Source organism: Schistocerca americana, chromosome 7 (genome assembly GCF_021461395.2).
Source record: "Schistocerca americana isolate TAMUIC-IGC-003095 chromosome 7, iqSchAmer2.1, whole genome shotgun sequence".
In the NCBI taxonomy this organism is placed as follows: domain Eukaryota; kingdom Metazoa; phylum Arthropoda; class Insecta; order Orthoptera; family Acrididae; genus Schistocerca; species Schistocerca americana.
The window spans coordinates 533097372-533110221 of NC_060125.1; the positions used below are offsets into that span (position 1 = coordinate 533097372).

The 12850-nt window shown below is 41.7% G+C and overlaps 1 protein-coding gene across 5 annotated transcripts in view; it reads left to right on the top strand.

The window, feature by feature from the left end:
• LOC124621892 (SET and MYND domain-containing protein 4-like) overlaps positions 1–12850 on the top strand; it is a 139603-nt gene that overhangs the window by 52864 nt on the left and 73889 nt on the right. Inside the window, exon 1 of one of the 5 annotated variants that reach the window (XM_047147369.1) lies at positions 8132–8261. The exons of the other annotated variants lie outside the window; for them this stretch is intronic. The gene's annotated coding sequence lies outside the window, so the exon portion shown is untranslated. Of the gene's footprint in view, positions 1–8131; positions 8262–12850 lie in introns of those variants that run through there. 5 annotated transcript variants of the gene reach the window in all.

Below are 12850 nucleotides of genomic sequence, written 5' to 3' on the forward strand. Positions count from 1 at the left end.
TTCCAAACTTTACAGAAGCTCTCTTGCAAACCTTGCAGAACTAGCACTCCTGAAAGAAAGGATATTGCGAAGACATGGCTTAGCCACAGCCTGGGGGATGTATCCAGAATGAGATTTTCACTCTGCAGCGGAGTGTGTGCTGATATGAAACTTCCTGGCAGATTAAAACTGTGTGCCAGGCCGAGACTCGATCAGAAGGTAGGAGACGAGGTACTGGCAGAAGTAAAGCTGTGAGGACGGGGCGTGGATTGTGCTTGGGTAGCTCAGTTGGTAGAGCACTTGCCCGCGAGAGGCAAAGGTCCTGAGTTCGAGTCTCGGTCGGGCACACAGTTTTAATCTGCCAGGAAGTTTCATATCAGCGCACACTCAGCTGCAGAGTGAAAATCTCATTCTGGATACATCCCCTATGCTGTGGCTAAGCCATGTCTCCGAAATATCCTTTCTTTCAGGAGTGGTAGTTCTGCAAAGTTCGCAGGAGAGCTTCTGTAAAGTTTGGAAGGTAGGAGACGAGGTACTGGCAGAAGTAAAGCTGTGAGGACGGGGTGTGAGTCGTGCTTGGGTAGCTCAGTTGGTAGAGCACTTGCCCGCAAAAGGCAAAGGTCCCGAGTTTGAGTGTTGGTCCGGCACACAGTTTTAATCTGCCAGGAAGTTAAATATAATGTTTTCCTTAACACATTTCTCTTGCTCTTTGACAGTTGTTTTCCATTAGAATGTTCTAAATGGGGTAATAGCAACAATAGGCAGCCTGGTAGCTGACTAGTGGGATAAGGATAGCTTGTAGAACAAAGCAGGAATTATATCAGAATGTTAGAAGTAGTCACAATCAAGCTACAGTAGCCCATTACAAACAGTATTGTAAGGTGCTTATAAATGTTATTAGGAAGGCAAAGAGTATGTGGTATGCAAATAGAGTGGCTAATTCACAGGATAAAATTAAAACCATATGGTCAGTTGTGAAGGAAGTGTCTGTTCAACAGCACAAGGTCGATGATATAAAGTCTGTTCGCAGTAAAAATATTTCTGTTCCTGATAAATCAGATATATGTACAGTATTTAACAATCATTTTCTGAGCATTGCTGATGAATTAAATAAAAATTTAGTTTCTACAGGGAATCATATGACTTTCTTGGCAAATGCGTTTCCGAGGCTGATGTCTGAAATACTCCTCAGTGATACAGGCAAGAGGGAGATTGAGTCAATAATTAAATCACTGAAGACTAAGGACTCTCATGGTTATGGTGGAGTGCCTAGCAGAATATTAAAGTACTGTGCTGCACATGTTAGCCCTGTACTTAACTATACTTGTAATTTTTCCTTTAGGAATGGTCAGTTTCCTGAATGATTAAAGTGCTCAGTAGTAAAGCTGCTCTACAAGTATAAAAATGGGAAAAGGGATAATGTAGATAATTTTAGAACTATTTTTATGCCATCAGTGTTTGCAAAAGTTATTGAAAAGGCTGTGTATGTAAGGATAATTGATCATTTTATATCACCAATTTGCTATCAAATGTACAGTTCAGCTCTAGAAGTCATTTAACAACTGAAAGTGTTATTTTCTCTTTTCTCTGTGAGGTTGCGGATGGGTTAAACAAAACGTTTCGAATGCTGGCATATTTTTTGATTTAACTAAGGCATTTGATTGTGTTTATCACAAAATATTGCTCCACAAATTGGATCATTATGGAATATGGGGTGTAGCGCACAATTGGTTCACCTCTTACTTTAGCAACAGACAGCAAAAGGTCATTATACACAGTGCTGAGAATGGCTGTGATGTGGTGTCTGAGTGGGGTACGGTCAAGTGGGGGGGTGCCCCATGGATCAGTGTTGGGGCCTCTCCTGTTCCTTATTTATATAAATGATATGCCCTCTAGTATTACGGGTAACTCTAAAATATTTCTGTTTGCTGATGACACTAGCTTAATAGTAAAGGATGTTGGGTGCAACATTGGCTTGGTTTCAAACTGTGCAGTTCATGACCTAAGTTCAAGGCTTGTAGAAAATAAACTAACGCTAAATCACAGTAAGAATAAGTTTTTACAGTTTCTGTAATAACCTTTAATCACTAATAAATTGCGTGGATATACAAAAGTAGAAACACTAGCGGGTTACATGTTACTCACTCCGTATCTGTCATTCGACTGCCGTGCCGTGACATGCGGCCGGCGCCGTTCATAGTCAAGTGGCGCTCCCGCGCTCGGCCGAGCTGCGGAGCGCCTCTATCGCCGTGTTCGCGTACTAACGTAGCGGCACTTTTGAATGTCGTGGCACTGTCACAACACTTTTCCCCCCTCGAAAAAAAAACACTCACTTCCTTGGAGACACGGACAGTGCGGAGACATCCATGGCCTCTTGGGAGGCCCCGAGAAGATCCCGCGGAGAAACACGAGAGTATGGTCGAAAATGTCCAGGACGGACGCTTGCGCGTGGAACGTGCCTCCTGGACGAGATGATGGGTGAAAACTCTGGAGCAGCATCCATAGGTGTCGTGGACCTGGGGGTGTGCTCCAGCGAGATGGGTCCCGGAGAAGGCGGCGTCGCGACTGGGGCCGGTTCCGGCGTACTCGGAAGCGGTAGCGACGGCGGCGGCAGCAACACGCCCGGAAGATCGGCAGCAGCGACAGGACTGGCTTCTCGGGCTGGTGGAGACGAAAGAAGGGGCGGTGGTACCGGCGTGGCCACCACTCGCGGGCGCATCTGGTCGTAATGGCGAACAACCATGCCATCGTCCGTACGGATTTCACAAAGCCGGCGGCCGCGAAGAGCCTGGACCACCCCTGGAATCCATTTAGGGCGAGATCCATACCCCCGTGCCCACACGTCGGCGCCCACCGGGTATTTTCCCGCACTAGGGGACACAGTACAAGGCCTGACAGGGTGAAGCAGGTGCAGTAGAGTGCGCGGTTGGCGGCCATGCAAGAGTTCAGCAGGGCTGCGATCACCCAGAGGCGTGAAGCGATAAGAACTCAGAAATTGCAACAGAGCATCATGTGTGGAAAAGTCACTAAGGAATTTTTTCATTTGGCTTTTGAAAGTGCGGACAAGGCGCTCGACCTCCCCATTCGATTGCGGATGGAAGGGCGGCGCTGTAACATGATGAATCCCTTGTCCAGTACAAAAATCACGGAAGGCCTGCGAAGAGAACTGAGGGCCATTGTCCGTGACAATCGTGGATGGAAGACCTTCTAGCGCAAAGATGTTGGACAAAGCCAGCGTCGTCGCTGCAGTGGTGGGCGACGGACATCGAACAACAAACGGAAACTTCGAGAAGGCGTCAATCAACAGTAGCCAATAAGTGCCGAGGAAGGGGCCGGCAAAGTCAGCGTGCACCCGTTCCCACGGCTGCGCCGGATCAGGCCACGGAGAGGGCAGAGTACGAGGCGCAGCCAGTTGTTGACCACACTGATCACACGCAGCGACCATGTGGGCGATGTCCGAATCAATACCGGGCCAATAAACGTGCCTGCGGGCCAGGGACTTAGTCCGAGAAATCCCCCCATGGCCCTCATGCAATAGTTTGAGAACATCTTTGCGAAGAGAGGCGGGCACCACAACCCGTGGAGATGCGCCATCCGTGGCCAGAAGAACAACACCCTCACGAACAGACAGACGAAGGCGCAAGGCATGGTAGTTGCGAAGGGGATCCGATGCCCGGCCCTTGGTCCTGTCCGGCCAACCCCGCTGAACAAAACCGATCACCTGACGCAGGACCGGGTCCCGTGCAGTAGCCGACGCGACCTGCGAACCTGTAAGTGGAAAACCCTCGACCGCACGACGTTCTTCCTCATCAATGTGGAAACAGAGTAGTTCATCTCGATCGAAAACCGGGTCGGGGCCCATCGGCAAACGCGACAACGCGTCAGCATTGGCGTGCTGGGCCGTGGGGCGATAGTGAATCTCATAGTGAAAACGAGACAAGTATAACGCCCAACGTTGCAGGCGGTGAGCTGCCTTATCCGGAAGCGACGCCGAGGGGCTCAACAGAGAGACCAGCGGCTTGTGGTCGGTGATGAGGTGAAACTTAGAACCATACAAAAAAACGCTGAACTTTTTTAGAGCATAAATGATAGCGAGCGCCTCCTTTTCTATTTGAGAGTAACACCGTTGGGCATCGTTGAGGGTCTTGGAAGCGTAGGCGATGGGTCATTCCGACCCATCCTCATACCGATGGGCGAGAACAGCCCCTAGGCCCTACTGTGACGCGTCAGTTGCCAGAACCAAGTGCTGACCCGGACGGAATGTGGCAAGACAAGGCGCCGACTGCAAATGAGCCTTCAGGTGGACAAAAGCCTTCTCACACTCGGCGGACCAACAGAAAGGAACGTTTTTGCGTAACTGGAGACAAGGGAGGGGAGCCCAACTCCAAATACGTGCGAGAATTAATGAGAGTTACTGCAGAGCCAGTGTCCACTTGCATGCGAATGTCTTTATCCAGAACACGAACAGTAACAAACAACTTATTCGTTTGAGAAAGCACACAGTTAACATCCATGTCTGATGCCTCGTCCTCGTCGACAGGAACTTTAGGGGACTGACACACAGAAGCAATGTGGCCTTTTTTCCTACATGAATTACACGTGGCCCAACGTTTTGGACACGCGGCTCTGTCATGCTGTACGAAACAACGTGGACAAGAAGGAAGGGCGGAACGAACCTGCTTCTGTGGTTGCTGTTTTTGCTGCGAGCGTGGCGGCCCAACGCGACGTTGTTGACGCGAGTGCACCGCCGCCACATCGTCGTTTCCCTGTGAAACAGGCAAATTGTCCGCATCGAAAGTGGTTTGTACAGCGCCTACATCACACCACGCGTCTATTTGCGCACCAGAAGCGTGAGACACTTCAAACGATTGAGCGATGCTGAGAACTTCCGACAACGACGGGTTTGGCAATTGTAAGGCACGTTGCCGAACTTCTTTATCAGGAGCAAGCCGTAAAATAGCGTCCCTAACCACTGAATCAGCATAAGACTCATGATGAGTGTCCGTGACAAACTGACATTTCCGACTCAGACCATGTAGTTCCACCTCCCAAGCCCGGTAAGATTGATGGGGCTGTTTACAACACCGGTAGAACGCCATGCGGGCGGCAACGACATGGGTGTTTTTTCGGTAATAGTTAGACAATAAGTCACACATTTCTTGGAAGGCCAGAGAGGCAGGTTCCCGCAGAGGGGCTAACTGAGATAGCAGCTGATAGATCCATGGGGAAATCCAAGAGAGAAATAACGACTTACACATAGGAGCGTCGACAACGCCGAAAGCCAAGAAGTGTTGCCGCAAACGCTTCTCATAATCCTCCCAGTCTTCAGCGGCCTCGTCATAAGGAGGGAACGGAGGCGGAGAAGAGGAAGACAGACGATGAGTAAGCGACGTCGACAACGCCTGAATAGCAGCCATCAGCTGTGTTTGTTGTTCAATAAGCGCTTGCATAAGCTGTTCCATGTCTGCCGCGACATGAACACACAATTCCACAACGCAGGAAAAAAAATATCCGACCTCGTCGCCAAAAAGTGTAATAACCTTTAATCACTAATAAATTGCGTGGATATACAAAAGTAGAAACACTAGCGGGTTATATGTTACTCACACCGTATCTGTCATTCGACTGCCGTGCCGTGACATGCGGCCGGCGCCGTTCATAGTCAGGTGGCGCTCCCGCGCTTGGCCGAGCTGCGGAGCGCCTCTATCGCCGTGTTCGCGTACTAACGTAGTGGCACTTTTGAATGTCGTGGCACTGTCACAACAGTTTCTAACACACAATTTAATAAAACCTGGCATTTTAATTTCACAGAATGGTCATAAGTTTAATGAAACTGAAGAGTTCAAATTCCTAGGTGTTGAGATAGATAGTAAGTTGTCATCGAAAGCCCACATTCAGGATCTTGTTCAAGGACTTAATAATGCCATTTTTACTATTCGAACGGTATCCGAAGTGAGTGATTGTTCAACACAAAAATTAGTCTACTTTGCTTATTTTTATTTGCTTATGTCATATGGTATTATATTTTGGGGTAACTCTTCCCATTCTAAAAGGATATTTTTGACTCAGAAGTGGACAGTTCGGGTAATAAGTGGCGTAAGTTCACAAACTTCTTGTCGACCCTTGTTCATGAGTCTGGGTATTTTGACATTGGCCTCTCAATATGTATATATATACTGTCATTTCTTGTTAACAATATTGGCTTATTCCCAAGAATAAGCAGCTTTTACTCAGTTAATACTCATCAGAAATCAAACCTGCATTTGGATCGGACTTCGTTGAATTCTTGTGCAGAAAGGTGTGCAGTATACTGCTGCATCCATTTTCAATAAGCTACCACTCGAATTAAAAAAAAATCTTAGCAGTAATCCATGTGTTTTCAAATCAAAACTAAAGAGTTTCCTCATGGGTCGCTCCTTCTATTCTGTCGATGAGTTCCTTGAAAAATTAAGCTGATTCTTGTTGCATTGTTGATTGCGTTTACTTAAACTTATGGACTGACTTTTTCCAGGTTCATAAACATTTATTTTTATCTGTTATTACCTTTATGTTGTAATTTCATGTACTGATACGTTCCATGACCTTGGAGATTTGCTCCTCAATTTGGTCCTACGGAACTTGACGTGTAAATAAATAAATAACAATGCAATCTGTCATGCATACATATTGAACTCCCCAATATAGATTAGTAGGTGCCTTTTGATTTATTTATTTGGTCTGAGAAATCATTTTAGTACATCGTTTGTATATATGATACATGACAAGGGTAAACATAATTAATTTATGATTACAGTAGTCATCGTGATGACATGTTCAATACAATCAAAGTACATAAAAATGTAAATTGACTATCTACATTGATTCAATTTTTCATTTAGATGGTTAAGGTGTATCTTCACTTCAAATCCTCCAGAATATGTATACCTAGAAATTTTGTGTGGTTTATTTTGAGACATGATTAACAAAAAGTAAATTCAGTATGAAATGACATAATACATAATTAACAATATTTGGTAAATGAGGTTTACTTACTATAATGTTATAGAAATTCAAGAGACATAGTAGGAGTGGTGGTCAAGCAACATCTGTTACCTTAAATGTATTAAATGGTGGTATGCATTTTAAAGAAAAAGGCATATGGTTATGTTCTATAATTCCAGTATGGTATATTTCTACTTTGCATAAGCTACTACTTACTGTGTTTGCATGTAGGCTCAGCTATGTCTAGTTTCATATTTGTGGACATCAAAGATACATTTGAGGACTTTTCTTTTTTTAAGATGCTCCCTTTTGTAAAAAGTAGTATTTAATACACACACACACACACACACACACACACACACACACACACACACACACACAAAAGACTGAGGCAGTATTTTCAGATTTTTAAAAAAAGATCTACAGGAACCTCTTCATTTAGCTTTCTTTATCATACTGATAATCTTTTTCAGTATTTCATTTTTTTTAAAATTGTAGATCCCCCCCCCTTTCCAAAAGAGAGAGAGAGAGAGAGAGAGAGAAATTATTTTGTACATTGCTAGGGACTGGATACTATCATGGCACATTGTCACCACCCTAATGAGCAGCTTATATTTTGCTTGAGAATACTAGCAGCATACATGAATGAATTCAGTTTTTCATTTAGATGGTTAAGGTGTATCTTCACTTCAAATCCTCCAGAATATGTATGCCTAGAAATTTTGTGTGGTTTATTTTGAGACATTTTTCCTTCAATGGTGAAAACAGGGTTTGGAAGATGGAGGTTTTGTGTTCTGTGATAGTCAACTGTCATAGTTTTTTCAGAATTTATGACCAGCCTGTTGGTTTTGAACAACTGTACTAAGCCATGCATAACCAGTGTTGCATCCCTGCAAATTTTTCTCCCTGTATTATATAATTAGAATATTAGTGTCATCTGCAAAGAGCATTGTGGTTCCATCATGTAGTTTATTAATCGAATCATTTACATATGGCAGAAATATGACAGGTCCCACACCTGACCATTGTGAGACATCATACTTAATTTTTTGCTCATTACTGCAAAAACTAGATATTTTTTAGTTTCACTGTCTATATACTTTATTTCCCTAATTTGTAATTGACTATTGAGGTATGATTGGATTTACCTTTCAGACTAGCCTCTAATTCCACAATTACTTAACTTATGCAAGAAGATGTCATGAACATGAACATTAACATCAAAGGTTTTACTAAGATCAAGAAATATTCCAGATACATGTTGCTTATCATCCACTGCTGCTATTATTTCATTCAAAAAGGTAAAAATTGCTGACTAGGTTGACAATCCATCTCTGAACCCATGTTGTGAGTCATTTATCAGTCTTTCTTTATTTAATAATGCTATTAATCTTCTAAGGGACATTTTTCCATAATTCTGCTTAAGTCTGAAAAAACTGAAACTGGCTTGTAATTACGAGTTTCACATTTTGCACCATTTTTATGCAGAGGTGTTATTTTTGCACTTTTTAGACTATTTGGAAATGATGAATTTACTATGTCTGCTAATGGTTCCATAATAAATGTCATGCTACCTTTGATGATGGCATCTGGTATATCATTAGCACTCCCTGAATATTTATTATACAATCCTTTTATAGTTTTTGACAATTCTTCAGGCATCACTGGATACATGAATAATGGATTTGCACACATTTTTCAATCTGACTGTACTCTTACTGCCTGGCTGTTTCCCATGATGTGTATTTATCAACTGCTGTGCTATATTTGAGAAATAATAGTTGAAAGCACTAGCCATTTGTCTGGAGTCACTTAGTTTATTGTCATTCATAACCAGCTCTACGTTACTATGGGAATGGGTTAGGTAATTGGGATATAGAAAACTTAATTCCCATATATGTTGTAGCTCGTATATATTTATACTTGACACTGTGTCCATACAGAATGAAGTATAACAAAGAACTGACTAAAGCAAAGTTAAGATGGAGGCTCGACAGAGCACTTAGAGTTCACAGATCTTAAGTTTCATGGTTGATACAAACTATCGATGCCACACAGCCCCCCTCCCCCCCCCCTCCCCTCCCACAGTACAGAGTACCACAGATGTCCACGGGTGAGGGCATGTGGGCGTCGACGTCAGTGGAAATCGTGCGCGTAGGCAGGCGCTCCACTGGTACTTCCATCTGGAACAAGGTGCGTTTTGCAGGCGGAGCGGTGAGAGGCAGGTCCACTTCGTAGTTAGTCAGCTACCGTGTTTGGATGAGACGGCGGCCAGCCCGGGAGTAAGCAGGTGGGGCAGTCGACGGATTGGTGGAGGCGTGTGTGGCCCTTAAGTGGACTGAGCCATCCATAGAAATGAAAGCACCTAGAGATGTTCTGTCACACTTGCATGGGAGTTTGAGGTTGTGTGCAATGTTGATGTGTAAGGAACCGTCCGATGGCAGGACCTCGGCATCTGTCAAAAGAATGAGCACTCGGTCGTCGAACGTCACTATAGAAATGTCATTCACTCAGTGCAGTAGCACGCTGCAGGACAAACTGTGTGTTTGTCTCTGACGTTGGAGGTGAGAGCACAAAACCTGCACAGGGTGAAACAGGGGGCGAGGTCAGGAAACCAGCAAACAACGGCGAACTGTCTTCAGCAAAAGAGGTGTGTGGTGAGGCTGATGGGAGCATGTCTTCATTCTTGATTAAGGATGGATCGTCTGCAGAGTCTGACTGCAGTGGTGTGAGACCATCAGGGTCGACAAAAGCTGGTTTCAGGCGATGCAGAGAAACTAACTGTGTTTGTGTATAAGGAGGGGGGCAGGCAGGGGGTACCTGCTTGTAAGCGCACGCACATGGTTGAAGCTATGGGAACAGGATCGGTAATCGGGATATAGAGAACTTAATTCCCATATATGTCACAGCTCATATATATTTACACTTGACACTATCGACACCACACTGTGATTAAATGACCTGGCAAGGTTTTTATTCTTTGAATTACACATTAGTTTGTCAATTTTTTAAAATAACTTGTGTTAGTATTCATTTGTATCTTTTGAAGTAGGCAATAAAATCAGGACGAATATTTTGCTTGGAGTACTCATACACTATCCTATGATTTTGACACAATATCTTGATCCCTTTTGTAACCCACTTATTTGTTTTTTGAACAGAGTTGGGGTGTAGTTGTTTTCTTGGGGAAAGCTATTTTTAAAAAGTGCTTAAATGTTGCTATAAGCTTATCATAATTTTCATTGGTATTGTTACAGTGGTTTACACCATTCCAGTTTTCACCCTTCAGAAGAAAACAAAAATGTTGATTGATTGATTTTCATTGTTGTAGAGACCTCAGAGATCATCTGAGGCATTACAAAAGTCAATATTACATAGTATAAATGTTACACAAATAATTACAAAAACAAGAAAAATATTACACAATATAAATATTACACAAATAATTGTGGTACCTTCACACAAAAACAAAACAGAGAAACTTCTGGTACAAATTGATATTGCATAGTAACTTTAGCCAATTACAGACTTACTCATATACAGAAGCATATAAAAACTGATCACAAAGTGTAGTCATACCATATTCTTTGCCTCCCTTAAAAATTCATCAGTTTCATAAATGCTGAGCTCAAGAAGAAATTCTTTTACTTTTTTTTTTGAATTGTTGAATTGGAAGTTCCCTGATATGTTGGGGTATGGCATTAAAAAATTTTATGGACTTGTATTAGAAGCACTTTTGTGTTTTTTTATACATTTTTTGTATTGAAATTCTTTACAGTGCATTGTATTCCATGGGGTCCTGAGTTTCCTGCAAACCCCTCATAAGAATGTGAGAATAGTGATCATTCAAACCCATGTTCAGCACTTGTGTGTTATAGGCACATTTGTGTGCATTTATCAAAAATCTGGTCAATTATAAATGCAAAAGAAGCAGTTTTCCAAGTTGTTTCAGTTACAGCTGAGCTTATATTGAATGACTGTAGTACATTTATAATATCATCTTTGAATTTATTGGACACTGAGAAATCAATATTGAAGTCACCACATATAATTATATTTTTCTTGAAAGTTCCTTCATGTGATATCAAACACCTTTATGTCTCCATCTGGTGACTTGTACATGCAAATAACAATTGTATTTTGTCTTGGTAATTCAACTGTAGATAGTTCTATAGCTTTCTCACTGGTCAGATTATGGAGTTTAGTTACACTGTTGAATTCAATATCTTCTTTAACATATACACAGGTACCCCCATGACTTAATATTTATTTATTTTTTATTTGTCTTACTGAGCTACCCACTCAGACATTGTACTGCACTGTTCTATTGAACATATTGTAAAATGCCTCTAGATTGAAGTAATTAATCATTAGCACAAATGTTGACAAAATTTACACATCATTTTAGGTAATCCTTTATGGTATAAAAACACTTGTCAAACAAATAATTTTTTTGGTGTTCCTGAAGGCACGTATTTCACTTCTGTCTTTGATCTCTTGTGGTAGTTTATTGTATAGTCTAATTCCATTATATAGCACACTATTTTGGTTTTTTGTTTTGTTTTTTCTATTGAGATATAAGTGGTGGCTGGATCCGATTCCATGTTTGTGCAGAGACCTGTTTGTTGGGTACTGATCAATGTCTCTTTTAACGTGGGTCACTGTCTGCAAAATGTACTCACATGGAACAGACAAGATTACCATGGATTTAAACAACTAGGTGCAATGAGTTCTCTTGCTACTTTTTGTCATACAAGACTTGTTTGCAGGTTTGAACTGAGGGATGTATGTCAGCTCTAACATATCTTGTTTATATCAGTGATCAGTAAATCGTAGGACAGAAATATCATTTAGATCATTTAACATTATTTCTATTTCTTAAGTTTATTAGACAGTGACTGGAGATCCTGATGGTGCAATTTAAAATTAGGCACAGGGAATATATCATTTCTTGCTTGACTGCTTACCTCACTTTTTGTACTGGTGTCTCTAGCGAAAATCCTGATTTTTTTTTTCCAGGGTGGTATTCTTAGTTTTTGACATGTGGCTTGTTGGTTCACTGGATTTGGGATTTTGCCTTTCTTTTGTTGAGATATTTCCAGTTTTCACTTTATTGCAGTCCTTTTCCACCTGTCTATCCATTAATAACTGCCTTGCTCTTGTATTTGTTGGTTTGAAATTCAGCTTGGAAAGTGTGCCGCTGTTTCTTCCTTTTTGCTTGATTCTGTTTATATACCAGTCCATAAACACCTGTCTGTTTACTTTCTTCTTTCTTTCTGCTTTATTTTTATTTATTTATTTATTTATTTTGCTATGTGTATGAAAGAAACAAGCCTATTACAAATGTGTATCTCTCCTCATTTGTTTAAATGTAGAACATAAGTTGTATATTAGTTTCTTTCCAGTCGTTTGATTTCAAATTTCACAGTCAGTTTCTTCACACACATTTGTGGCAGTACTGATTTTTTCTAACATGACATAATTCAAAGATAATTTTTCCATTTAGATCTTGGGAGTTATGCCTAAGAGGTACTGGATGAATTATTAAATTCATTTTGTGTTTTAGTTTAAGTGTGCATTCCAGAGAATCTATTGCATTTCTCTGCAACTCTCCCACAGATCTTTCAGGAGCCACCAATAACGATTAACATATAGGTTCCTGAAGTCATCAGATAATTTGTCCACATTTTTTAAAATAATTTCCTTGATTGGTGCACCAGGTTTTATAGCACTTGGCACACAGAAATGGTTACCTAATTTGTCCTGCAGTTTATTCCCACAGTTTCTTCCTTAGCTGTCAGATATGATAATAACTTTATCTCATTTAGCAACAGTTATTTTATATGGCATCTCAATGAATAACCAGGTATGATTTCACACTCAGAAGTCA